Below are 27,395 nucleotides of genomic sequence, written 5' to 3' on the forward strand. Positions count from 1 at the left end.
GAACCTGTGAAGACGATCTAGGTGCTGCTGTAACCCCTCTTTAGTGGGAGACAGCAGCACCAGGTCATCTGCGTACAGCAGACACTTGTGCAGGGTAATACCAGGTGCCAATTGCCAATACATTAATGTAGACGTTAAATAGTGTTGGACTTATTGTTGGACTTCTCTCTCTCTCTCTCTCTGTCACGCCCTGACCTTAGAGATCCTTTTTATGTCTCTATTTGGTTTGGTCAGGGTGTGATTTGGGGTGGATATTCTATGTTCTTTAGTTCTATTCTTTGTATTTCTATGTTTTGGCCGGGTAGGGTTCTCAATCAGGGACTGTCTATCATTGTCTCTGATTGAGAACCATACTTAGGTAGCCCTTTTTCCTGTCTTTTTCCTGTCTTTGTGGGAGGTTAACGTTGGTTGTGGCACATAGCCCTTTAGCTTCACGATTGTTTATTGTTTTTGTCGGCGTCATGTAAATAAAGTAATATGTACGCCCACCACGCTGCACCTTGGTCTACTTCTGTTAACGGCCGTGACTCTCCCTCTGTCTTTCTCTGTCTGTCTCTGTCTGTTTCTGTATGTCTCTGTCTGTCTCTGTCTGTCTCTGTCTGTCTCTCTGTCTGTCTCTGTCTGTCTCTCTGTCTGTCTCTGTCTGTCTCTGTCTGTCTCTGTCTGTCTCTGTCTGTCTCTGTCTGTCTCTCTGTCTGTCTCTGTCTGTCTGTCTCTGTCTGTCTGTCTCTGTCTGTCTCTCTGTCTGTCTCTATCGGTCTCTCTGTAGGTCCTGAATGGTTAGGTGGTAATTCCACCTAGTGGTTAAAGTGAGGGGAGGGATCTTGGACCTTCTCTCCCAATAGGGTTGATAGGAGGTGAGGAATTGAAGAAACACAAACTGAGATGAAGAAGAAAATTAAGAGAATGGCAGAAAGAAAATAAGAATAGTTATGTTAAGATTTAATAAAAGGAGTGTGTAGACATACCTTAATGGGTACACATTGGTTGAATCAACATTGTATCCACTTCGTTTCAATAAAATTACGCTGAACCAATGTGGAATAGACATTGAATTGACGTCTCTGCCCAGTGGGACTTTACTCTGTAAAATGCTGGTATTAATAGTTTTCATTAGGAACATGTCATGTGATTTGCCATAGTCTAACACAGTGATCATTTTCAAGGCTCTGAAAGTTAAATAATAAAGAAACAATGTCCCAGAAGGTGTACCAGCTTCCTGATTGGATGTGATTGGATCATTAAAATAATGTGATCTTAACACAACAGAGGGTAGAACTTAGAGGACACACACACACTGAGGACAGGCACATACACTGGCACTTACACAGGCACACAAGCATCCACCCACACAACACATACACACAGACACACAACACATACACACACTTCTGAATAACTCCTCACACTGATGTCAGTATAGATAGAAAACAGACAGTATAGAAAGAGAAAAAGGCCCCTATATGACCATTGGTGGCTGGCCACGGAGCACAAGCCATAACGTGACTTCCTTATGAACAATGACACAAACAGGCCTGCAAAGAATCACTTCCTGCTTGATGTTGATTGGATACTTAAAACATTCTAGCAGCTGTTGTGGACCCCAGATAGAGAGCAGAGAGGTACCTGGTGGAGAAGCACATTAGACCAACTACTCAACTACTAGTCAGTACAGTTAGAATCATACAGTAGATATTACCATTAGGAGACAGTCAGAAAGGTAATCATACAGTAGATATCACCATTAGGAGACAGTCAGAAAGGTAATCAAACAGTAGATGTTACCATTAGGAGTCAGTTAGACGGTCCCCTGTCCGGAGTCTCCAGTGACGGTCCGCATTCCGGAGTCTCCAGCAACGATCTGCAGTCCAGAGTCTCCAGCGGTGGTTCCTAGTTCAGAGCCTCCGGCAACAATCCACGGTCCGGTTCTAAAGAAGCAGAGGGATCAGCGTAGCCCTACGTCCCGAACCGGAGCTGCCATCGAGGATAGATGCCCACCCGGACCCTCCCCTATAGGTTCAGGTTTGCGGCCGGGAGACCGCACCTTTGGGGGAAGCTTATACTTAGGCAGCCCCTTTTCCCACCTTCAGTTGTGGGATCTTGTATTTTAGTACTACATCCACCCAGGTCTCAGTCACCAACACTACAGCTGTACCTGTAGTTAGTACTACATCCACCCAGGACTCTGTCACCAACACTACAGCTGTACCTGTAGTTAGTACTACATCCACCCAGGTCTCTGTCACCAACACTACAGCTGTACCTGTAGTTAGTACTACATCCACCCAGGTCTCTGTCACCAACACTACAGCTGTACCTGTAGTTAGTACTACATCCACCCTGGTCTCTGTCACCAACACTACAGCTGTACATGTAGTTAGTACTACATCCACCCAGGTCTCTGTCACCAAAACTACAGCTGTACCTGTAGTTAGTACTACATCCACCCAGGTCTCTGTCACCAACACTACAGCTGTACCTGTAGTTAGTACTACATCCACCCAGGTCTCAGTCACCAACACTACAGCTGTACATGTAGTTAGAACGACATCCACCCAGGTCTCAGTCACCAACACTACAGTTGTACTTGTAGTTAGTACTACATCCAACCAGGTCTCTGTCACCAAAACTACAGCTGTACCTGTAGTTAGTACTACATCCACCCAGGTCTCTGTCACCAACACTACAGCTGTACCTGTAGTTAGTACTACATCCACCCAGGTCTCTGTCACCAACACTACAGTTGTACCTGTAGTTAGTACTACATCCACCCAGGTCTCTGTCACCAACACTACAGCTGTACCTGTAGTTAATACTACATCCACCCAGGTCTCTGTCACCAACACTACAGCTGTACCTGTAGTTAGTACTACATCCACCCAGGTCTCTGTCACCAACACTACAGCTGTACCTGTAGTTAGTACTACATCCACCCTGGTCTCTGTCACCAACACTACAGCTGTACCTGTAGTTAGTACTACGTCCACCAGAGGGCCACCTTTGACTCTGTCCCTGTATCTAAGGGTCTGTGTGATGCTTTCTCTCCTCCTGTGGAATAGAGTAGAGCTATAGAGTTGTATAATAGTTATTGTAGGTATGTATGTATGTAATATGATATAGAGTCATATCATGTAGAATATTTTCACACTAAGACTGGTGGGAGTCATATCATGTATTATATTATCAAGGCTGGTGGGAGTCATGTCATGTATTATATTATCACACTAAGGCTGGTGGGAGTCATATCATGTATTATATTTTCACACTAAGACTGGTGGGAGTCATATCATGTATTATATTATCAAGGCTGGTGGGAGTCATATCATGTATTATATTATAACTAAGACTGGTGGGAGTCATATCATGTATTATATTATAACTAAGACTGGTGGGAGTCATATCATGTATTATATTATAACTAAGACTGGTGGGAGTCTTATCATGTATTATATTATAACTAAGACTGGTGGGAGTCTTATCATGTATTATATTATAACTAAGGCTGGTGGGAGTCTTATCATGTATTATATTATCACACTAAGGCTGGTGGGAGTCATATCATGTATTATATTATCAAACTAAGACTGGTGGGAGTCATGTCATGTATTATATTATCACACTAAGGCTGGTGGGAGTCATATCATGTAGTATATTATCACACTAAGGCTGGTGGGAGTCATATCATGTATTATATTATCACACTAAGACTGGTGGGAGTCATATCATGTATTATATTATAACTAAGGCTGGTGGGAGTCATATCATGTATTATATTATCACACTAAGACTGGTGGGAGTCATATCATGTATTATATTATAACTAAGTCTGGTGGGAGTCATATCATGTATTATATTATCACACTAAGGCTGGTGGGAGTCATACCATGTATTATATTATCACACTAAGACTGGTGGGAGTCATACCATGTATTATATTATCACACTAAGGCTGGTGGGAGTCATATCATGTAGTATATTATCACACTAAGGCTGGTGGGAGTCATATCATGTATTATATTATAACTAAGGCTGGTGGGAGTCATATCATGTATTATATTATCACACTAAGGCTGGTGGGAATCACGTGGTGGCCAGTGTTTCTAATGCACTGTGATAAAGAGTTTCACTATCATACAGTATGTCAAGGTAGGTTTGTAATCGTTAAGGACTGGAGAGTCTTTCAGAAGAAAAATAAACTGAGTGGAGCTAAACAGGAAACCCTGGTTCAGTCTGCTTTCCACCAGACTCTGGGAGATTAATAAACCTTTCAACAGGACAATAACCTAAAACAGAAGACCAAATATACACTGGAGTTGCTTTCCAAGAAGACAGTCAATGTTCCTGAGTGGCCAAGTTACAGTTTTGACTTAAATCTACTTGAAAATCTATGGCAAGACCTGAAAATGGTTGTCTAGCAGTGATCAACAACCAATTTGACAAACTCAAAGAATTTTTTAAACAATAATGGTCACGTTGCACAATCCAAGTGTGGAAAGATCCTAGAGATTTACCAGGAAATACTCACAGCTGTTATCGCTGCCAAATGTGCTTCTACAAAGTATTGACTTAGGGATGTGAATACTTATGTAAAATCTATATTATATTTCATTTTCAATACATTTGCAAACATTTCTAAAAATATGGGGTATTTTGTACAAATATAAAAATATATTTACTGTATTTTAAATTTAGTCTGTAACACAACAAAATTTCTGCTGTAGTCCAACCTGGTCCCACTTTCTGAAGGCATTGTATGTTAAGATGAATGCTCTAATTGTCAGTCTGCTAAATTACTAAAATGGAAATGTAATAGTAAATAATGTATTGTGTAACTTTGGAGTCATTTTTATTGTAAATAAGAATATAATTCTATGATTAAAGATAATCATGAATGAATTGTGAATAATGATGAGTGAGAAAGTTACAGAGATATAAATATCATACCCCCCCCCCAAAAAAATGCTAACCTCCCCTATTATTGGTAATGGTGAGAGGTTAGCATGTCTTGGGGGGTATGATATAAAATGCTAACCTCCCCTATTATTGGTCATAGTGGAGGTTAGCATTTTATACCATACCCCCAAGACATGCTAACCTCCACTATTATTGGTAATGGTGAGAGGTTAGCATGTCTTGGGGGTATGATCCTCTGTAACTTTCTCACTCAACATTATTTACCATTCATTAAATTAAAGGTGACATTCTGTACAGTCACCACATATGAAACATTTGATCTCCAATCCAAACGCTGGCGTATAGAGCCAAATGAAAAGTTGTAGCTTCACTGTCCAAATAAATACGTAAGGGAGTGTACGTGAGATAAGAAAAGACAGTATGTCACGTCACACAGACTTTAATAGTGACAGGTCACAATGGTACAGTAAGGGTGTGGCGTCATTGTAAACATCGTTGATATTAAGCATCTCAATCACATCACGATAAAGGGAAGGAGTTCCCATAGCTTGTTTGGTGACCCGTTACTCTACTCACAGAACCAAGGTCACATCCGTAGCCCAGCATTTTCATGTCTGTATTTATTCAAATGGATACAACTGGAGAGTAACTTCAAAAGATACTCATAGCATCTCTGAATCTTTATGTGACATTCCTCCTCCAGACCTGATTGGGTGTTAGAAGGCTCCATTACAGCAGCTTCCCTTTGTCACGTTTCCTGTTAGGACCGGCCTGAATCCCAGACCATAAATCTTCCTGAGTTAAAGAGTTACAACGGTCAACAGAATCATCTTAAATGGGATTTTCTTACATTTGCTTGTCTTTATTAATATTGCAGGTCTTCCGGTGTGACCATGCTGAATAAGAGGTTAGACACCACAGTGTATTTCACAACAGGAGGATTTCAAACCAAACCAAATAGAAGGGATGTTGTACCCTCTAAATAATCACACTCTCTATCCACCACATCTACATGTGTACTACATTTAGTGTGTATACTTTATACGTTTATACATTAGGTGAAGTAGTCAAATCAAGGGCAGGTATTTATGACATAAGCTACTGAAAGAATGTTCATGCTAGTGTTGAAGAGCAGCATGATTGAAGTTGGGCCGAATGCTGCACCTGTTGAGGCAGGTCTGAGGGTGTTGGGGCTGGGTCTTGTTCTGCCCATGTTGAGACTGGGCCTGGTTCTTCCCATATTGAGGCTGGGTTGGGGGTGTTGAAAATGGTCCAGATGCTGCCTTTGTTGAGGCTGGGCTGGGGGTTTTGAGGCTGGTCCAGGTGCTGCCCCTGTTTAGGCTGGGGCTGATGCTGGTGGCCCTGTTAGGCCCTGTGTGCTGGGGCCTCCCGCTCTATTGCCCTGTAGGGTGAAAGGAACCGTACACATAAATAGCAACACAAGAATATAGATGGCGAGAGTAAGCAGTACCTGAACATATAGAAGAGCATGTAGGCACTCCGGGCTCTGGTCCTCAGCACAGTGGCTACATTGGACATTGACACCTGGCTGTCATTACAGCAGAACCAATTTCCACTGGCATGCAATATGTCACTAATGTAGTGCCCTGTGAAACAAGGAAGACAAACTAGAGGTCAAAGGTCAGGCTATTGTGGGTAATAGAGTGTTTTGTAACAGTTAAACAGTTCATTTGGGAGGTAATTTTATCTGTTACATGTGTCAAGTTTTGAAATCAGAGATAAACAGATACACGTGGCACATAATTAGGCATGCCTCTCCATTCTTTTGAATTAAATTGAGCAAACTCTAAACATATTGCAGTGCTTGTTGGGATGACACTTCACTCTGAAGCCTGCAGCCTTGCTAGCTTGGCCGAAATGGCTGTTGGAGGGTCTAATTATCCCCTACACCAGGGTTCCCCAAATGGCGGCCCGCGGGACAAATTTGGCCCAAGGGTGATTTTATTTGGCCCCTATGTTTTCTGTCCAAATAAAACGTAATTGTTAAAAGACTGTAAAAACACCAGCAAATCAGCTACAAGTGATTTTCATTTTGGAAATCTCTTTCAAAGTATTCCCACGCACAATAAAGAGATACATGTGGTTGTACACAAATGTAAGCAAGGTTTGAAATTAGTCAAATATTATATCTGTTTGGCCTTCCTACGGTATATTTGCAGTCTACAAATTTTAGTAATTTTGTTCCACACCCCTTCCCATCTGGCTAAGAAAAAAAATGGACCCGAGGCTGAATCTAGTTGATGATCCCTGGCCCTCACCCTCGATAATTTTCACTCCCTCAGCTTTGGGATGCTTGTGTATACGGCAGAGGCACACGTGAACATGCAAATTGAGATCCAAGGAGAAGGGAGTGATTTGGAAATCAGCTGATGTCATATGTATTGTGCATCTGCATGTGTGTGTTTGATGGTATTTACTTACCGGAGTTTGCGGAGCCTCCCAAATGAGAGACTACGCCAGTCAGCTGGTAGTAACCATTCACTGACTGTACTGGCTTCTGCTTCTGTAAGAAAACACATGTGATCATAGGATTCTCATTTCCTCTACAGTCCACCACACTGTCTACAGTCTACTACAGTACTAGTCTACTACAGGTCTACTACATCGTGTACTCCTCATAACTATCTCAGTGTTCTGTCATAACTTATTTTTCACTGGTTTCACTCTCTCTATCGCTCTCTCTCTTCTCACCACTGAGGCTGTCAGCAACACTTTCCCTGGTTCCTGCTCATTTGAATCTGAGGGGTCAAATATACATATCAAGAGCTGTGAAAACGTGGTCACTTGTCTGAATTGCTCTGGTCTAAAACAGCTCCCATACATCACTAAAGATATCTGAGAAGCATTTTAAATTGCAGCTTCCAGATTCTCTGTCAGCAGGACCGTTTTGGGAGTGGGTGGTTTGAGTGGTGTTGGAGCAAGAATAGTGTTATGGTGCCATGACCTACCTGAACAGCAGAGGGCGCTGTCTTTTGCCGCTCCAGGTGGGCTGGAGACTTGGCTGGCGAGGGTCTGGGGGATGGACCCCTGGATGCTGGGGGCCTGGTTGGTGAGGGCCTGTGGGCTGGCACTGTGCAGGTGTGGCACCATGTCCCCACAGAGGGTGGAGAGCCTCAGCTCCGAAGGAAACAAAAGAGGAGCCTCCAGCTTCTCCAACCCCCCAGGTCCTCCAAACCTCTTCAGATGCAGAACCAGCACACTGCCCAGAAAGAGAGAGGAAGAGAGATGAACAGACAGACAATGAAACCAGTCAACAAAATAACAGATGAGTGACATTTGTTTGGCGGTGCTCACCTCTAAGTCCTACAACCTGCTCAGGAAGGTAACTACTCCTAAAGGCTCAGGACATTAAACACTGCTAGTACTATGAGAGGTTATAAAGGGACAACTCACAGAGGCAGTGTGTGGAACTGCTCCACCTTTGAGGCGTGGAGGCCTTTACAGCCCTCACATGTGAATTCAACCTGTTCACTCTGGTTAGAAACAAAATCATTACATAATGAATGATACCACTACAATAATAAGATAGCGTATTCTGAGGCAGTGGGCAGCTTGCCCTGGGTGTTAGTCTCTACATGCAGGGCTGAGCCCTAAGTGCTGACTTTGAAAGTGAGTGCTAGGCTGTTCAGCAAGGTGCGCTCAGGGCTGATGTCCAATGAGAGGTGGTTGTAGTCCTCTCTGGTAGACGACTCGCGCCCACAGCTTCAGAAGCAGGACAAAGAGAAGAAAAATGCATCAAGTCTGTTTCTGTTTCAGGTCTCTACAATGTTTCTGTTATGCCATGTGTTTTGTAATATTAATATATACTGTATATATATATATATATATATATATATATATATATATATATATATATATATATATATATATATATAGAGAAAGATCCTGTTCTCAGTAGATACATTACAACCAATGGGATCTCTTACCTGGTACATGTGCGCACCGACACAAGCTGGAACTCCAGCTGGGAAACAGGGCAGGTATAGTTCATCCCGAGTGTCTTCAGAATCATGCCCTCCTCCTTCAGCTGGCACAGCATATTGACCAGTAACTCGTGTGCGTCCTATGATGAGGAAGAGAAAGAAACACATCAAGATAAAAGCAAATTAAAAAAGAGAAAATTAACCCTTGCAAGAAGAGCACTCGTACACAAGAGAGTAGTGCCTCAGTTACCTGTTGCGTGTCCCCCAGATACTTCAAATCGTATCCCGACAAGGAGTACTTGACCTTCCACATGAGGTCTGCTTTTGAGGCATGGTTTGCCACACTGTCAGGTAGACCCGAACGGTGCACATCAGACAGACACCTGTAGGGGAGACAGAGAGTAAGTTAGCAGCCGACTGGATGGTGTCAACCTACTGGCTTACGCCTGAAGAGGCAGATGAGTATATACAAATATGTTTTATCTAGTGGCACCCCATCATTAGAAATGTTTCATTCGATTTGATGCAATTTCACCTTTGAGGACGGACAATGAAGCCAAACAACAAAAATATATTGTTTATTCTCCTAAGATATTTGGTTTGGATACTGCTCTCAATTCCAGAGCATTTAAAAAAACTACCAAATTTCCCACGGTAAGGTGGAATGTTCAGTCAATGAGCATTATGGGTAATGTAGTCATTCTACACTTTCCAAATTGGCCTACAAAATGCCAACATCATAATCAGTGTGTCATTGTTGTTCCTCTTGGTTATGAAGATTCCAAAAACAAAAAGAAACTGGAAAATAAACCATAAATACAATACACAGCAAAATATGAAGTGGTTAAGGTTAGGAAAAGGGTTAGGATTAGTGAAAGTGCTCTCCTAACCTGCTACGACAATCCCTTTCTGTAGAAGTGGAGTGAAAAGAGTGTCCCTTCTTTAATTTATGACCACAATTAATGGCTGTGTGGGGTGAGTGTCTGCTTTTGAGCCTTCCCTTACCTGAGCAGGTTGGAGAAGGGGGAGGAGCTCCAGAGTTGTTCCTGGTGCAGGATTTCCTTTGAGAAGGAAGGCAGGACCAGGAGGCACTGCAGGGTGGCGTTAAGGAAGCAAGTGTTGCCAATGTTAGGCAACCTGTGAAGAAGAATCAGTCATCAGTACACACATAGAGATTAATCATAACCTTCACATCTCTATAAAGTGATGATAATGGCAGGGGATAAGGGATACATTATATTTAACACAAAGAAGTGGATGTCCTTTAGACCGAGATTGACATAATTCATGGGTTTATAAATATCTAATAAAAAGGACATGCTAGATAGTAAGCCTTATCCCCATAGTATATCAGACACTGATCTCTAAACAATAAAGAACTTATATTCAATGCATTTGCAGTGTGTTGTGGTTTACCCAAGAAGTTCCATGTTGACCAGTTCCCCCCGTTCTCCTCTGGCCCCCTGGGTCTCTTCTGACCCTCTGGTGGCTGAGCTGGTCCTGGGAAGAGTCATGCTTCTGGTGGCTGAGCTGGCCCTGGGAAGAGTCATGCTTCTGGTGGCTGAGCCTGGTCTCTGGGGCATTGGACTAGAGTGTTCCTGAAGAGACAGAGGTCTGGAGGAAGGAGAGAAACTGGTCTAACGCCTCCAACACATAGATATTATCACTCTACACAGTCTCTCTATTAATACTGTAATGTACTATAAACACAGTCTGAGTAGTTATGCATGTACTGCTGTCCATATAAATGCAGTGTACCAAGTAGACCAGGCCAATAGGTTAGTACTCTCTTTATCCACTAGATGTAGACAGAAGAGGCTAAAACTACAGTTTCAGGAAAATAACTTTCTGGGACTGTGTTTACCAAGTGTCTCAGAGTAGGAGTCTGATCTAGGACCAGTTTTTCATTTTAGATCATAGATCAATGAATCAGATTATTATGGACAGAGAGGACCTGATCCTAGATTAGCACTCATACTGTTGATTAACACTGGCCCTGGTCTGGTAGCACTAAACCCAACTCTCCAAAGAGACTCTAGGATGGCACTGTACTTTATGTTTGGATTACCTGACTGTTGTGCCCTCCTGACTGGTGTCTCCATGACGGTCCAGAAGCTTGGTAGGAGAGGGAGAACTAGGGTGGGACACCACTGGAGAGGATTTCACTGGGGAAGGGTTTTTGGCAGGTGACCGGGGTACAGAGGGTTGTTTAGCAGGAGAGCAAGGCTGAGAGGAACATTTAACAGGAGAGGGAGGTGGATGGAGGGAGGAGAGTTGATCAGAGGGTGAGGGGTCAGAGGTAGCGGAGCCATTCCGTTCAGAACGGTCAGATGGAATTGGAGAGGGGGATGAAGTGCCCCTCTCCTTCTTCTTTCTTGTCTTCTGCTCCACATCAACTGAATTTGCTTTCTGACGTTTTTTCTGTTGACAAGAAAATGTGATAGTGCTAAATACTTTCCCCCCCAGATCCCCAGCCAATGGAAGAGGGGGGTCATAAGAGTAGGAAAAGGTAGGCCTAAATGGAGAATCATAGGTATCTATCCAAAACCTCAAATAACACAGTATAGATAGGTTACATTGAGTGACATTTGCAAAAGCAGAACTTCATGTACATCTCATGTACACTTTTTACATATTTGTCAATCAGAATGTACTTTAACTTGTACTCTTCCTACTAGGTCTATATAAAAAAATACTACTCCAGAATTATAGTAGTTTTTCATTGATTAAATGACCTGATTTCATACCTTTTTGCACCAGCAGAAACAAGCCATGTCGATAACCAATGAAGACTGATACATTTCCACATTAACCCATTGTTCAAATTGGCTTTAAGACCATTGTGATGTCATCGGTCATGTATGACACCACCACCTGGCAACCCAATCTATAACATTTTAAAATATATTGAACAATGAACAAATATGTTTTATTGAAGAGCAAAGTTATGCAGTATACATACAATATTGTAGATAATATGCTCCATTGTATTCTTGTTTCTTTTTACATTCATTTTTTGATTGTTGTTTCATTAAACGTAGGACCACAATAAAGGCATTTTAAGTGCCTTCATCTTCATCTTCATAGGTTTTTGATAGCTTCCATGTTGTTTTTGGTTTGGTTATCGGTTTATTTAAATGCTAAATGCTTTTTCTCTTATTCACCAGCAGATGGACAAAGGGTTGGTTTAAAAGAATGTGAACAGGTGGTAGAGATTTAGCCTAAACCTCAAACAACAATCCAGATTGGTTAGGGACAGTTTTCCGTATTCAATCTTGCCCTGAGGGCAGCTCTGTCTCACGGACATAATGAATGTGATTGGTTCAATTAAAGCTCAATGGTCAGTGGGCAGAGGTTACAGTGCCCAGTGCGTGTTAAATACACTTGCTAGGTGATAAATTGGTGTTGAATGGAAGGCGCAACACAAGGTTGCTGGCATGAATTTTGTTTTCTAACCTCACTCCAACTCCTAAACAATTATTCTTACCTAAACTTACCCCAACCCTAGCTAGAGTCCCAGGTCTGTTTAGTGCTGTCTTGCCAACTCCTACTAGCTAGAGTCCCAGGTCTGTTTAGTGCTGTCTTGTCAACTCCTACTAGCTAGAGTCCCAGGTCTGTTTAGTGCTGTGTGTTCTCCTACTGGCTGGGATCATAGGCCTGTCTGTCTACTGTAAGTTTAGTATGTTGTCACTGAGAATTAAGGAGCCTACTTAATCATACTTACTCATTAATGGTGTTTTAGTTACATGTTTGATGAACTTTTCCCTTTTACAGATGGAGCCATTGATCATCACAAGTCAACACAGATAGACCAGCTACAGACCAGTTACAACACCCTGACTGAAGAGAGAGACCAGCTACAGGACAGCAACAGCCTTCTGACTAAAGAGAGAGACCAGCTACAGACCAGTTACAACAACCTGATTAAAGTTAGAGACCAGCTACAGACAGAGAGATTTTCTTAGTGGGAGGCTTACCAATCTCAGTGAGTAAACCTACAGTCATACATTTTCATAAATCCCACACACTTTATCGTGTGTCTGTATTTTTAACTAAGTAAGTATCCAGCGTGATAAGTTGAAGGAAATTCATGTTTTCATCTTGAAGAACAAACCTGTCCTGAAGGCTGGCAGAAATTAAAATCCAGTTGGTACTTCCTATCTACTGAGAATAAAACCTGGAAGGAGAGCAGACCTGGTGATTAGATAGATAGAGAGAGAGAGAGAGAGAGAGAGAGAGATATGATCATGCATATACTGTGGATAAATATATTTACTGTATATATTTATCTTTCTCAACAACAGACATTTCTCTTCAACCTCAAGAAGAGGGTCTGGATTGGTCTGGCAATCAACAAAGTTACTGTAAGATGAAACATGTCTGTATATTATTTAGGATTGTGATGTTGTAACTGTGATGTCTTATAGTTTTTAACCCTGTAGGTGCTGGTATTAACCATGATATCTGACTGTTTTAACTCTGTAGGTACTGGTACTGGTTCATTCTCTCTCTCTGTCTTTCTCTCACCATTATCTGTCTTTCTCTCACCATTACCATGATATCTGACTGTTTTTAACCCTGTAGGTACTGCTATTAACCATGATATCTGACTGTTTTTAACCCTGTAGGTACTGGTATTAACCATGATATCTGACTGTTTTTAACCCTGTAGGTACTGGTATTAACCATGATATCTGACTGTTTTTAACTCTGTAGGTACTGGTATTAACCATGATATCTGACTGTTTTTAGCCCTGTAGGTACTGGTCTTCACATCAGCCTGATAATGGAGATGGCAAACACATACAGCAGCCTTCAATGTACACAACTTCCTCCTTCATTCTCTCTCTCTGTCTTTCTCTCACACACACTCACACATGCACATACACACATGCATACACATATTGTTGTATGTGTTTGTAGTTCAACATGAATTCAGTACATTTGACTTTGTGCATTTACATAACTTCCAATTCAAATATATTCTACAGATATTTACATGCTCCAATTGAGGCCTGGTGATGACATTCTCTACAGTACCAAACCACCATTACATACACTGTATAGGAGGTGACTGTATCACCAATCAATGAGTGTAGTAGAGATATCAAACAATGGTACTTAATAATATTTGACAGTCAGTCTTTGTTGTCAAGTTACAAATAAGCACAATATCAAATGCTCATATTTGACTGTTGTTACCTTATATGGGTCCCATATAAAGGGAAGTGAATATTTTCAGTGGTTCAACCAGCTGTCACTAAAAAACTCCTCAACCAATCAGGTTGATCCTCACTGGTTAAGCATACCCACCCTCAATAACCACTTGGTGTAATCTTGTGGTGTAAAATCTATTGTATGGACATTATAATGACCCATGTTTGTAGTTCTGGACCTCCTGAACATGTTGATGTATATTTGGGAGTAAACAGAGGGTCCAAATCAGCAGAAAGGTGAAAGGAAGGAGGAGTTCTGGAAACTCCCTGAATTATCTTGGGACTGTTACATATGATATTTAATATATGTTACCAGCTAGTCTTTGTTCTCCACTTCCCCTCTATGATCTATATCTTCCTGGTATGATAGTGTCCTGTCCATCATCACAAATAGCAAGTCCCATTCCCTGGGCAGGAGGACTGTGTTGAGATATACTCTGGACAAGATGACCATGTAGAGACATGGAATGATTTATATTGTTCTGCAGAAAATGGTTTAACAATAACCACTGTAACGATCTCTTACACTCACACATGCAAACAAGTAAGTAAACTTGTTCTATTTTATGTATTAGCATAGCCACAACTACCATTTCATCATTTTGATACTTCCCTATAGTTAAGGCAACATTGTTGAACATTTCTGAGGCCATCTATACCAAGCCAGATTTTGACCAATGTGGTTTGACAGAGGTGATATGGAGAAAAGGATTGTGGATATCTACATCAGTGCAGAGGCCAAGGGGGGAACGGTGAGATCGGCACTATGACACATCTGTCAGCTATGTGACAGTTACAACACCCTTACTGAGGAACGAGACCAACTACAGACAATCTAAGACAACCTGACTGATGAGAGAGACCGGCTACAGACCAGTTACAACAACCTAACTGAGAAGAGAGACAAGCTACAGACCCTTTACAACACCCGGACTAATGATAAAAACCAGCTACAGATCAGTTACAACACCCTGACTAAAGAGAGAGACCAGCTACAGATCAGTTACAACACCCTGACTAAAGAGAGAGACCAGCTACAGACAAGTTACAACAACTTAACTAAAGAGAGAGACCAGCTACAGAGGAAGAGAGATGATTTTGAAGGTTGGTTCTACATCTCGACCAAGACTAAAAACTGGAGAGACAGCAGATCGGACTGTACCAACAGAGCTTTGAGGCCTCATTTATCAATACTACTATTACCTAACCCCTCATTTGTGTACACCCTGTTTTGTCCATAGTTTTCCACCATTTCAGTACGCTTCACTGCAGAAACGACCAACAGAACCGGAGGAACCTTTACTGCCCGAGCCACCAACAATTCCAGATTCACTTCTTCCTTCCCTGCCAACATCTCCATGGTGACTGGGGGCGGTGCAGCCAACAGTACGGTGAGCCTCACGGCGCCCGCTAGCACCCCGTCAGGAACGGATGTACTGTAACCCTGTCCGTTGTCAGCAAAGTAAGGGTCTTGTTTCAAAACACTAAAATGCTCTCCTTTTTTCATATCCTCTCTCCCTCACAGCCACTGATTTGAAAGGAATCGGTTGCTGTTAGCTACCAGTTGTTATCAGCTGCATCAGTTATCTGACTAAGCTCTCTTGCTCTCTCGCATTGTCTATACCCTCTCCCTCTTCCTCCCCTTCTTAACTTCCTTCCTCCCTCCAGGTGACAGATTTTACCACTCTCCAGTGCGGGCTACCAGGAGTCTCCTCCAAAGGGCCAGGGTTCTGGTCTAGAAGCACGGTTTTGAATGCTCCAACAGTTCTGTTTCGGTACTGCAGTTTATCAGATAATCGACCCAGAAATAGATTTTCCGTACACAGCCACATAGGAAAGTCAGATTAGAAAATTCCTAATACGACACTTTAGTCAGAACCTTTGTGCACAAAACAATTCATTGTAATCTTCAAATAGTTGTCGCTGAGGCCGATTTCTTTACTTTTTATATTCACTCAATGACTGCCATGTTTTTGGATGACGTAATGATCTCGTTGCTGCTGAAATCAAATCAAATTGTATTGGTCACATACACATATTTACCAGATGTCAAATGCTGTGCAGTGCTCCCCCGATAAATGCGTTGGGCAGACCGTACCACCCTCTGGAGAGCCTCGTGCTGCTCCCTGTACCCACTGAGTGCTAGTGAGCATGTGATGTTGGGCAGACCGTGCCACCCTCTGGAGAGCCTCGTGCTGCTCCCTGTACCCACTGAGTGCTAGTGAGCATGTGATGTTGGGCAGACCGTGCCACCCTCTGGAGAGCCTCGTGCTGCTCCCTGTACCCACTGAGTGCTAGTGAGCATGTGATGTTGGGCAGATCGTACCACCCTCTGGAGAGCCTCGCGCTGCTCCCTGTACCCACTGAGTGCTAGTGAGCATGTGATGTTGGGCAGACCGTGCCACCCTCTGGAGAGCCTCGTGCTGTTCCCTGTACCCACTGAGTGCTAGTGAGCATGTGATGTTGGGCTGAGTAAACCGGATGCAACCCGGATACAGATGTCCATGAATCTGCGTATGTGAACGTGAATACCTTGGAAACAACAACATCTTGGACACAGTCTCCAGTTGTTATTATACCTCAGTGGTCTCCTCTGACTGTCTGTTAGCATGCAGCTCCTCAAACTGTTGTTATTGTACCTCAGTGGTCTCCTCTGACTGTCTGTTAGCATGCAGCTCCTCAAACTGTTGTTATTATACCTCAGTGGTCTCCTCTGACTGTCTGTTAGCATGCAGCTCCTCAAACTGTTGTTATTATACCTCAGTGGTCTCCTCTGACTGTCTGTTAGCATGCAGCTCCTCAAACTGTTGTTATTGTGCCTCAGTGGTCTCCTCTGACTGTCTGTTAGCATGCAGCTCCTCAAACTTTTGTTATTGTACCTCAGTGGTCTCCTCTGACTGTCTGTTAGCACGCAGCTCCTCAAATTGGCAGCTCTTTGCCAACCTCACCGACTGTGTCAGTGGGACAGGAATCATCTGCATCAGCCTATACCAGGGCAATAGGACCCTCAACACTTCTGGGGCAGTGGGCCCCAGGTCCAAGAATGTGACCAAGTTGGACTACAGCTTCACCTGCTGTTCAAAGAAGGTAGAGCTGTTGGTAGTGGGCAGGGCAGGCAACGTGGGTGTGTGTCTGGGCTTGCAGTTAGTACTACATCCACCCAGGTCTCTGTCACCAACACTACAGCTGTACCTGTAGTTAGTACTACATCCACCCAGGTCTCTGTCACCAACACTACAGCTGTACCTGTAGTTAGTACTACATCCACCCAGGTCTCTGTCACCAACACTACAGCTGTACCTGTAGTTAGTACTACATCCACCCAGGTCTCTGTCACCAACACTACAGCTGTACCTGTAGTTAGTACTACATCCAGCCAGGTCTCTGTCACCAACACTACAGCTGTACCTGTAGTTAGTACTACATCCACCCAGGTCTCTGTCACCAACACTACAGCTGTACCTGTAGTTAGTACTACGTCCACCAGAGGGCCACCTTTGACTCTGTCCCTGTATCTAAGGGTCTGTGTGATGCTTTCTCTCCTCCTGTGGAATAGAGTAGAGCTGTAGAGTTGTATAATAGTTCATGTAGGTAGATGTCATGTGGAACAGTGGAATCAGTGCAGAGAGAGTTGTGTCATTAGATTAAACCAGTATGTATATGTGGGCCAAGAGGGCCACCATTGTTCCTGTTCCCAAGAAAGCTAAGGTAACTTCCGTCATCATGAAGTGCTTTGAGAGACTAGTCAAGGACCATATCACCTCCACCCTACCTGACACCCTAGACCCACTCCAATTTGCTTACCGCCCAAATAGGTCCACAGACGATGCAATCTCAACCACACTGCACACTGCCCTAACCCATCTGGACAAGAGGAATACCTATGTGAGAATGCTGTTCATCGACTACAGCTCGGCATTTAACACCATAGTACCGTCAAAGCTCGTCATCAAGCTCGAGACCCTGGGTCTCGACCCCGCCCTGTGCAACCAGGTACTGGACTTCCTGACGGGCCGCCCCCAGGTGGTGAGGGTAGGCAACAACATCTCCACCCCGCTGATCCTCAACACTGGGGCCCCACAAGGGTGCGTTCTGAGCCCTCTCCTGTACTCCCTGTTCACCCACGACTGCGTGGCCACGCACGCCTCCAACTCAATCATCAAGTTTGCAGACGACACAACAGTGGTAGGCTTGATTACCAACAACGACGAGACGGCCTACAGGGAGGAAGTGAGGGCCCTCGGAGTGTGGTGTCAGGAAAATAACCTCACACTCAACGTCAACAAAACTAAGGAGATGATTGTGGACTTCAGGAAACAGCAGAGGGAGCACCCCCCTATCCACATCGATGGAACAGTAGTGGAGAGGGTAGCAAGTTTTAAGTTCCTCGGCATACACATCACAGACAAACTGAATTGGTCCACCCACACAGACAGCATCGTGAAGAAGGCGCAGCAGCGCCTCTTCAACCTCAGGAGGCTGAAGAAATTCGGCTTGTCACCAAAAGCACTCACAAACTTCTACAGATGCACAATCGAGAGCATCCTGGCGGGCTGTATCACCGCCTGGTACGGCAACTGCTCCGCCCACAACCGTAAGGCTCTCCAGAGGGTAGTGAGGTCTGCACAACGCATCACCGGGGGCAAACTACCTGCCCTCCAGGACACCTACACCACCCGATGTTACAGGAAGGCCATATAGATCATCAAGGACAACAACCACCTGAGCCACTGCCTGTTCACCCCGCTATCATCCAGAAGGCGAGGTCAGTACAGGTGCATCAAAGCTGGGACCGAGAGACTGAAAAACAGCTTCTATCTCAAGGCCACTAACATTGAGTGGCTGCTGCCAACACACTGACTCAACTCCAGCCACTTTAATCATGGGAATTGATTGGAAATGATGTAAAATATATCACTAGCCACTTTAAACAATGCTACCTAATATAATGTTTACATACCCTACATTATTCATCTCATATGTATACGTATATACTGTACTCTATATCATCTACTGCATCTTTATGTAACACATGTATCACTAGCCACTTTAACTATGCCACTTTGTTTACATACTCATCTCATATGTATATTCTGTACTCAATACCATCTACTGTATCTTGCCTATGCCGCTCTGTACCATCACTCATTCATATATCTTTATGTACATATTCTTTATCCCCATACACTGTGTATAAGAGTAGTTTTGGAATTGTTAGTTAGATTACTTGTTGGTTATTACTGCATTGTCGGAACTAGAAGCACAAGCATTTCGCTACACTCGCATTAACATCTGCTAACCATGTGTATGTGACAAACAAAATTTGATTTGATTTGATTTTGTACTGAAAGACAGGGTGGAAATATGAACGTTTTATCATAAAACATGTGGAGAGTTTATATTCTTCTTTCTCTTAAATATGTCAAACTGGAACAATGGAGATGTTGTTAGAACTTCTGCTTTTTCATTCTGAGAAACTCTTCACAGTCAGCATAGATAAAAAAAGACCCCTACTGTAGATGGCCATTGGTGGCCGGTCACACCACAGAGGGAAGTTTCCCCTAGGTTCAGATCTAGGATCAGGTTTCTCTCCCCCAATCCTAACCTTAACCATTTGTGGTAGAAATGCAAAACCGACCTAAGATCAGCGTCTAGGGACAACTTCCCCCTACACCACCAGTCACAGAGTGAGATCCATAATGTGCTCTCCATTTGAAGGCTGGGGGTGCTGTAAACTCAGTCAGGATATATGTAGTGTATATGTCAATTAACAGGATCACAATTTATTTTAGCAGATCCAAAATCGGGACCCTGTGAATTCATACATACATCATATAGCATGATCTAGAGTCATATCATGTATTATATTATCACACTAAGACTGGTGGGAGTCATATCATGTAATATATTATCACACTAAGGCTGGTGGGAGTCATATCATGTATTATATTATCACACTAAGGCTGGTGGGAGTCATATCATGTATTATATTATCACACTAAGGCTGGTGGGAGTCATATCATGTATTATATTATCACACTAAGGCTGGTGGGAGTCATATCATGTATTATATTATCACACTAAGGCTGGTGGGAGTCATATCATGTATTATATTATCACACTAAGGCTGGTGGAGTCATATCATGTATTATATTATCACACTAAGGCTGGTGGGAGTCATATCATGTATTATATTATCACACTAAGGCTGGTGGGAGTCATATCATGTATTATATTATCACACTAAGGCTGGTGGAGTCATATCATGTAGTATATTATCACACTAAGGCTGGTGGGAGTCATATCATGTATTATATTATCACACTAAGGCTGGTGGGAGTCATATCATGTATTATATTATCACACTAAGACTGGTGGGAGTCATATCATGTATTATATTATCACACTAAGACTGGTGGGAGTCATATCATGTATTATATTATCACACTAAGGCTGGTGGGAGTCATATCATGTAGTATATTATCACACTAAGACTGGTGGGAGTCATATCATGTATTATATTATCACACTAAGGCTGGTGGGAGTCATATCATGTATTATATTATCAAACTAAGGCTGGTGGGAGTCATATCATGTATTATATTATCAAACTAAGACTGGTGGGAGTCATATCATGTATTATATTATCACACTAAGACTGGTGGGAGTCATATCATGTAGTATATTATCACACTAAGGCTGGTGGGAGTCATATCATGTATTATATTATAACTAAGACTGGTGGGAGTCATATCATGTATTATATTATCACACTAAGACTGGTGGGAGTCATATCATGTATTATATTATAACTAAGACTGGTGGGAGTCATATCATGTATTATATTATCACACTAAGGCTGGTGGGAGTCATATCATGTATTATATTATCACACTAAGGCTGGTGGGAGTCATATCATGTATTATATTATCACACTAAGACTGGTGGGAGTCATATCATGTATTATATTATCACACTAAGACTGGTGGGAGTCATATCATGTATTATATTATAACTAAGACTGGTGGGAGTCATATCATGTATTATATTATCACACTAAGGCTGGTGGGAGTCATATCATGTATTATATTATCACACTAAGGCTGGTGGGAGTCATATCATGTATTATATTATCACACTAAGACTGGTGGGAGTCATATCATGTATTATATTATCACTTCAGTTGAAACACATGTTTAATACTGATGAGCACTGTGGGAAACATACATGTTTAGATTGGCTTGTGCAAGTCACGTGATGACCAGTGTGGTGTTGATTTGACAGTTTCCTCTTCACTGTGGTTAACTGTTTAAAACATGTATCATTATAATAAGTCACACAGATGCAGGACAGTCCAGAGAGAACACATAGATACAGACGTATATTAGAGTTGAGATAAGTAGAAGTTAGTGTATTTCACCACCAGTGTGTTAAGATGTCAGAGGAAGTTTATGAAATCTCAGATGGATTTGAAGACGATGAGCCTGATGCAATGAAGAACACAGACATTGATGACCAATTATATGCCAACGTAAAAGCCTTCAAGTCCAGTACAAGAGATGGAGTTGTTGAATCTGGTAAGATTGCACGAACACACACACACACACACACACACATAAGCACACAAACAAATACAGGTGTGATAACCCTGTAGAACTCTAGCTTTATTTGTCCCAGTCCTGGATGATACAGTAAAACACATTACCAAAGATCTTTAATCATTTGTGATTCAGTACATGTTCAGTGGTGGAAGAGACCCTCTGGAGTTGCTGCAGTGTGTCTGGGGCTGCTATGTGTTATCCTACTGGCTGGGATCATAGGCCTGTCTGTCTACTGTAAGTTTAGTATGTTGTCACTGAGAATTAAGGAGCCTACCTAATTATACTTAATCATCAATGGTGTTTTAGTTACATGTTTGATAAACCTTTCCCTTTTACAGATGGAGTCATTGATCATCACAACTCAACAGAGAGAAACAAGCTGCTGGCCAGTTACAGCAATCTGACTGAAGAGAAAGACCAGCTACAGTCCAGTTACAACAACCTGACTAAAGAGGGAGACCAGCTACAGGCCAGTTGCAACAACCTGACTAAAGAGAGAGACCAGCTACAGGCCAGTTATAGCCTTCTGATTAAAGAGAGAGACCAGCTACAGACTGAGAGAGATTTTCTTAGTGGGAGGTTTACCAATCTCGGTGAGTAAACATACAATAGTACATTTTCATTAATCCCACACACTTTATTGTGTGCTGAATTTTTTTACTTAAGTATCCTGTGTGGTAAATTGAAAGAAATTCATGTTTTCATCTTGTAGAACAAACCTGTGTCAAAGGCTGGCAGAATTTTGAATCCAGTTGGTACTTCCTGTCTGATGATACTAAAACCTGGAAGGAGAGCAGAGAGGACTGTCTGGAGAGAGGAGCAGACCTGGTGATCGTAAACAGTGACAAGGAACAGGTGAGAGAGAGAGAGAGAGAGAGAGAGAGAGAGAGAGAGAGAGAGAGAGAGAGAGAGAGAGAGAGAGAGAGGGAGAGAGAGAGAGAGAGAGAGAGAGAGAGAGAGAGAGAGAGAGAGAGAGAGAGAGAATATTTATTTATCTTTTTCAACAACAGGAGTTTCTCTTCAACCTCAACAAGGGAGTCTGGATTGGTCTGACTGACTCTGTTACTGAGGGGAACTTGATATGGGTGGACGGCACCCCACTGACCACTCCAAGGTAAGAGACTACTGTTATAATAACACTGACCAACCCAAGGTAATATACTACTGCTGTAATAACACTGACCAACCCAAGGTAATATATTACTACTGTAATAACACTGACCACAGTGTAAGGAGAAGGACTGTTTCTCTGTGTTGTTCATACTCTATGCCCTCCACACTCAACTGATGGACCAACACAGACCACAGACTAAGAGATGATAACTACTCTGACAATAAGGCTCCAATTTTCAGTTTATTCAGCCTTTATTTATACAGATTATTGTCATGGATGGCAGCAGTCAACAAAGTTGAATTTAAGGTGAAACATGTCTGTATATTATTTAGGATTGTGATGTTTTAACTGTGATGTCTGACTGTTTTTAACCCTGTAGATACTGGTATTAACCATGATATCTGACTGTTTTAACCCTGTAGGTACTGGTATTAACCATGATATCTGACTGTTTTAACCCTGTAGGTACTGGTATTAACCATGATATCTGACTGTTTTTAATCCTGTAGGTACTGGTATTAATCATGATATCTGACTGTTGTTAACCCTGTAGGTCCTGGTATTAACCATGCTATCTGACTGTTATTAACCATGTAGGTACTGGTATTAACCATGATATCTGACTGTTGTTAACCCTGTAGGTACTGGTATTAACCATGATATCTGACTGTTTTTAACCCTGTAGGTACTGGTATTAACCATGATATCTGTCTGTTTTTAACCCTGTAGGTACTGGTATTAACCATGCTATCTGACTGTTTTTAACCCTGTAGGTACTGGTATTAACCATGATATCTGACTGTTGTTAACCCTGTAGGTAATGGTATTAACCATGATATCTGACTGTTTTTAACCCTGTAGGTACTGATATTAACCATGATATCTGACTGTGTTTAACCCTGTAGGTACTGGTATTAACCATGATATCTGACTGTTTTTAACCCTGTAGGTACTGGTATTAACCATGATATCTGACTGTTGTTAACCCTGTAGGTACTGGTATTAACCATGATATCTGTCTGTTGTTAACCCTGTAAGTCCTGGTATTAACCATGATATCTGACTGTTGTTAACCCTGTAGGTACTGGCATAAACCACAGCCTGATAATGGTGCTGGCAGACTAGACTATGGTGAGGAGGACTGTGTTGAGATACGTAAAGATCAGCGTCCTCTGGAGGCATGGAATGACTTGTCATGTGACAGGAAAATCTACTGGGTTTGTGAGAAAGCTGTTTAACATCACCATGACAACATACTGTAACACATACAGCAGCACACAGTGCACAAAACTTCCTCCTTCATTCTCTCGCTAACTCTGTGTGTCTCTCTCTCTGTCTCTCTCTCTCTCACTTTCTCTCACAGACATTCTCTCTCTGTCTCAAACCCACACACACAACCTCCCACACACATGCACACACACTGCGTGCACACATGCATGCAAACGCATCTATTGTTGTGTTTATTTGTAGTATTATATTAATAAAAGGCCTACTTATTTCCTGTTTGTAACTTCCTGTGTTTTATACCTCATCAGGTTCAACATGAATTCAGTACATTTTACTTTGTGCATTCACATAACTTCCCATTCAAATATATTCTACAGATATTTACATGCTCCAATTGAGGCCTGGTGATGACATTCTCAACAGTACCAAATCACCATTACATACACTGTATAGGAGTTGACTGTATCACCAATCAATGAGTGTAGAAGAGATATCAAAGAATGTTACTAAATAATATTTAACAGTCAGTCTATGTTGTCAAGTTACATATAAGCACAATATCAAATGCTCATATTTGACTGTTGTTCCCCTATATGGGTCCCAAAAGATGGAAGTGTAGTAGACATTTTCAGTGGTTCAACTAGCTGTCACTCAAAAACTCCTCAACCAATCAGGTTCATTAAGAGAAAGGGTGGCAGGTAGCCTAGCGGTTAAGATCGTTGGGCCAGGAACCGAAAGGTTGGTGGTTCAAATTCCTGAGACGACTATTTGAAAAATCTGTTGATGTGCCCTTCAGCAAGGCACTTAACCCTAATTGCTGCTGTAAGTCGCTCTGGATAAGAGCATCTTCTAAATGGCTAAACTGTAAATGTAGAGGAGAGCCCCAGGGGTTACTGTTATCATCTCATCCTCACTGGTTAAAACTACCCACCCTCAATATCCACTTGTAGCAGTTTGTAGTATCAAATCTATTGTCTGGACATTATAATGACCAATGTTTGTAGTTCTGGACCTCCTGAACATGTTTATGTATATTTGGGAGTAAACAGAGGGTCCAAATCAGCAGAAAGGTGAAAGGAAGGAGGAGTTCTGGAAACTCCCTGAATTATCTTGGGGGTGTTACATATGATATGTAATATATGTTAACAGCTAGTCTTTGTTCTCCACTTCCCCTCTATGATCTATATCTTCCTGGTATGACAGTGTCCTGTCCATCATCACAAATAGCAAGTCCCATTCCCTGGACAGGAGGACTGTGTTGAGATATACTCTGGACAAGATGAACATGTAGAGACATGGAATGATTTATATTGTTCTGCAGAAAATGGTTTAACAATAACCCCTGTAACAATCTCTCACACTCACACACACACACACACACGCGCACATGCACACAAGCACAGACACTGTATGCAAACTTGTTCTATTTTGTTGTATTAGCATAGCTACAACTACCCGTGTCATTTTGTTGATACTTCCCTAGAGTTAACACCTACAGTAGTCACACAGACACAGAAACACAGATGACTCAGAGACAAAGATATCACTAGAAGCAGAGACTTAACGTATAGAGGTCTTGCAGTTGACGTACGACACCTCCTGGTGGCCATGTTGGAAGACCACCACATTAATTCTAGAAGCAGAGACCCTTTGTAAATCTTAAGGCAGCAGAGAAAATCCCTTTGTCCTCTTACTGTGGAGGAATGGAATGTATGTTGGGCCTATGGAGAACCTACCTCAGAACAGTAACATGCAATAAAGGGACTGTGGGACAATATGTTTTGTCAGACAAAATGGTGTTAATGACGATAGATGGAATATGAAAATCGATGTCGTTTTTGTTATGTTATTAAAAGTTAAACGATGACGTTATAACAAAAACAGTGTAACTTGAAGAGTTTCCACAATATGTACCTGAAGTTTGCACACTGTACGTTGTGTGGAAAATGTCCAGATCAAATAGAATGTTTCTGAAAAGATGAAATGTGACGTTAGTTGTCTAAATTGGATATGTGTCAAATCCAGACTTTGCCTCGTAACTAGTTACGCCCAGAGAACTTGCCAAAAAGACGGAAACACCTCTTTCTGACCCGAGGGTATAAAACATGTGAGTTAAGAATGAACATAACAGACTACGTGACCATGTGCTGCAGCCAATGTTCTATTAGTTGTAACCCCACAACACAACACGAGGTTGAAGAAGACAAAGGAACCTTTTAACAAATCTGTGCTACGGATGAGTAGCTGTGTCTCTGAATTCAAGCAAGACCACCCGGTTACCACTCTCCAAGGAATCGTGTGTCGACACTCCTTTCATTCCTACGCTACACGGCTGACCATACTCAGAAGACTCCCTTTCAGAACAAGGGCGAGGAAACAGGCCACTATGAGAAAGGACCCTGACATCGTGTGGACAATCAGAGAGTTACACCCGGTAACCAAAGAAGTGCTGCCATCAGAGAAGGAGGAACTCGGTCCACAAGGAGATGCCAAATCGGAGACCTTTGACACGTAATTACATCATTATATTCTGACCCATGAGAGCGGCAGTTCGGGGCGAGGTTAGGGCTAAACTAAGCATGGTTTACAAATGTACCTAGGTGTGCTTTTCATTTGTGCTCTCTCACTTTCTCACTCTTTTTAAATCCCCATTTTGTATAACATGTGTCATATTGTGTTGGCCAGCTAGGGACATGTTTCATTAAACTACGTTCTAATCAATAGACTGTGTTTGTGTATCTTATATTATAATTTTAGCTTGTTAGTAAATAAATATTCAACTAAATTGGTGAGGCACGGACTTATTTAGTGGGACTGGGGTTTGTGCAGATTCACGGATTATGTGACGTTCAGGATGAGATTGTCGAGGAAATTAATTAATTAGCAACGGTTGTAAAATCGATATTCTGATATTCTTTGAGTTAATTTGGGAAAAAGAAACTCAATAAAACAAAACTTTCCCATGGTGCCCCAGGTTGCTGAGTTAATAATTACCTGATTCATTTAATCACGTAATTATAAACAGTTAATCATTATCGATGAACAGCAGCCGTTACAATCAATACATAACAGATGTTAAAGGTCATCCATGCTGAACTAGATATGAACACAAAGGTCAAGTTTGACAGAGGTGAGATGGAGGAGAGGATTGTGGATATCTACATCAATGCAGACAACCTGAGAGACGGTGAGACCAGCACCAAGAGAGAAGAGACAGCAGACACTGCTCCTAATAATGGACCAGGAGACCAGCAATCAGGTAACACACACTCAACACTATTAGAGTAGAAGGTTCAAGGTCCCTCCCCTAGGATTGTATTCTCCAATGATTTTTGAGAAAGAGGGGAGGAGAGAGGATGTGAGGAGGAATTGAGAAAGG

The 27,395-nt window shown here is 42.2% G+C and overlaps 1 pseudogene; it reads left to right on the forward strand.

The window, feature by feature from the left end:
- Positions 1-8,023: 8,023 nt before the first annotated feature.
- Positions 8,024-26,531, forward strand: LOC139369413 (C-type lectin domain family 4 member M-like; annotated as a pseudogene).
- Positions 26,532-27,395: the final 864 nt, after the last annotated feature.

This window comes from Oncorhynchus clarkii, chromosome 17, assembly GCF_045791955.1.
Source record: "Oncorhynchus clarkii lewisi isolate Uvic-CL-2024 chromosome 17, UVic_Ocla_1.0, whole genome shotgun sequence".
NCBI lineage: Eukaryota > Metazoa > Chordata > Actinopteri > Salmoniformes > Salmonidae > Oncorhynchus > Oncorhynchus clarkii.